The sequence below is a fragment of the Trifolium pratense genome, linkage group LG1 (assembly GCF_020283565.1).
Source record: "Trifolium pratense cultivar HEN17-A07 linkage group LG1, ARS_RC_1.1, whole genome shotgun sequence".
In the NCBI taxonomy this organism is placed as follows: domain Eukaryota; kingdom Viridiplantae; phylum Streptophyta; class Magnoliopsida; order Fabales; family Fabaceae; genus Trifolium; species Trifolium pratense.
This window is the reverse complement of record NC_060059.1, coordinates 35853555-35856342: the sequence shown is the minus strand read 5'-3', so window position 1 is coordinate 35856342 and position 2788 is coordinate 35853555. Positions and strand designations below refer to the sequence as shown.

Sequence of the window (2788 nt, the reverse complement as noted above, 5' to 3'; positions counted from 1 at the left end):
AAAAAAATGTTTTCCATCTTTCATGCAACAAACTTATATAGTTTGTTGAGTGATTTTTATCATTTCCTACATTTTAGTGTACTTAGATCGAGCTACATACATCTCAATCTGTATTGCAATAAAATTCGTCCTTCCTTCCCTAATTTCTCCGTTCATAAAATTATCAACGCTAAAACTTAGTCAGCTAACATGTCATAACAAAAATGTGGCACTTTAACAAAAAAAAAAAGCCAAATTAAAAATGATTAAAAATTGTAGAATTAATTAATTAAAAATTGGGTAAAGGGTTGTTTATCCTTTGTAAAATTAGCGATATTTGATTTATCTCTCTGTAATTTTTTTCTTCTCATTTTTCCCTCTAGGTGGACAACTGTACTTTTGACTGTGCATTTTCGATGACATGACATGCACACATGTGCATCCGACTGTCCAGTTGTTCATCGAGGGGGCAAATTGAGAGAATCATCATATTGCAGGGGAATAAACAGGATTATTTTTTTTTGCAGCGATAAATCAAATTTCGCTAACTTTAGAAGGGATAAATAGTCATTTACCCTAAAAAAATTGATTTGATACACTACAAGAAAATACGAAATTTGCTACGACAGTCTTTGTAGCCAACTCGTAGCTAATCTCTAGTAAAACAGAGTTAGCTACAGATTTGTTGTGAATTAGCAACCGTAAAGGGCGTAGCATGGATTGGGTGGCAAATCACCTATCAAAACATTTCCTAGCTAATTTGCAACTAATATATAGAATATCCTAGCTAGTTCCCAATTAATGCCTAGTTAAATAATGTTCAAACGTTTATGTTTCCTAACTAAATTGCTAGGATATTTCACAACGATTTTGCAATAAATCTCTAGCTACACATTCCTAGCGATTTCGCAGCCAAATCCAAGCTTTTAAAAAAAATATATAATTATAAAATGCTGATTATGAATTCATGCCCAAAATTCAAGCTAATTATAAATTATTTATCATCTATTAAAAAATAGAAATAAGCCTAATTAAATCAACATGATTTACAACTACATACAACTACAAGACTAAATTTTACGCATAACAAAGTAACTAAACACATGTTAGCATTATATAGGTAATCAAGTATATCTTCTAACTTTGTCAAAACTAAAAAACCTAATGAAAATGAAGACATAATATTCTCACCTTTACAAATGAAATCAAAGTACAAAAATCTTTAAAAGCTTTTATTAGCAAAACTGTACCTAGAACCATAGCTCCATCATTTGGTCTTTCATATCCGTCTCCTTCCTTTAAGATCTTCTTAAGGACCTTCCTATCCTTAGTAATGTCAGATACAATCCTCCACAAGACTAACCCAAGATCCATCTTGCCCTGATCACAATTAAAGCTCAAATAAATTTTGAATAATTCATCAATACCATAAATTTCGAAAAATGCTATCTCAGCAAATTATACGATTTTGCTAACAGATTATGCGCATACCTTCAACCATCTGATAATAGACACTACCCAAGTCCTTGCTCTCATACCACAAAATAGACACATTAAAATAACCCAGATTGTAACGTATCAGCCGAACCTACATAATAATTATGAAAAATATTATGTAAACAGCAAGGAAAAAAAGAAATGTCGAATCGGATTTTGAATGAACTAAATCAGATTTTGAATGAGGGGGTGGGGGCTATTCCAAAGTCAATAACATAGTTCAGATTTTGATTTACATAACCATGTATCACTCATTAAAATTAAAACTTTAGAACTAAACAAGTGCTTTACTTTATATAAGTAATACAACAATTATTTTTAACATATATACCAGTAACGAAAGAAAAGTAAAACTTAGATATTAATCATTAAACACAGTAAACAGCTACACATATTCATCTTTACTGCACAAATGAGTTAGAAAAACATCAAATAAGAACAAAGGCACCTCCTATGCTTTCAGACATTTCACAGTTTTTGGATACTCAAGTTAAATATGTTAACAGTTCACATCAAGAGAAGTATTCAAAAATCAAAATGCCAAATAAAATCCTGATAAATTTGAACAAAGCTTAGAAAAAGTTGTCTCACCTCCAAAAGTTGTCTTGTCTTCCATGACAAGAGTCTCACCCTCTGTTTTGGTTGCTGCATGTACTGCAGTTATGCCAAATTGTGAAGATATGTCTTAGTTAGATAACCATAAGGAGGCGTACAATAAGGACACCATTCACTTCATTCAATAGAAAACCAAAAGCCACTCAAACTAAAAAATATTCATGGAATCGTAAAAACAGAAGGCCACACTGCCACTAGTCACATAAGGGTAATTTAAAAGTGGAAGAGGTTACTAAGATTGATGATCAAAGAAGAAATAAAGCAACAAAAATTCATCAACTATTACATACGTAAACAACTAGACGTGTCCTGTAATGCATCAATAATATATATGAAATAGAACCACCTTAATACAAAAACTTGATGAGAATCAAAACTAATAATTCGACTTCTTTGGTCACCTTCTTACAAGAGTTTCAATGATGTAATATTGCAAATCTCTTTTGGTATTGTGCTTGTCAGATTGTTCCACATGAAATCCCTTCAAGCAAAAAACAATGAAGATATATTAGCCTGGTATAACATTACCATTTATCCTTCTGATACATATACTTTGGTTCAAAACAGAAAACTAATTCTAGTTTGCTGCACATTGATCCACCCTAATTCTAGTTCCTCATCAGTTTGTCCATGGGATCAATCAAACTCTTTTTGATGTCAACCAGTGCTTAATATATGAACCATTGATCCTACACAC

General features: G+C 31.6%; 1 long non-coding RNA gene across 1 annotated transcript; it reads right to left on the bottom strand.

Annotated features, from left to right (window-relative positions):
- Positions 1-1229: 1229 nt before the first annotated feature.
- On the bottom strand, positions 1230-2409 carry LOC123910422. The gene is made up of 3 exons (XR_006810213.1): positions 2068-2409; positions 1471-1567; positions 1230-1359 (listed from the first exon to the last, which is right to left on the bottom strand). It is a non-coding gene; the product is annotated as an uncharacterized LOC123910422 (long non-coding RNA).
- Between the last annotated feature and the right edge of the window lie 379 nt (positions 2410-2788).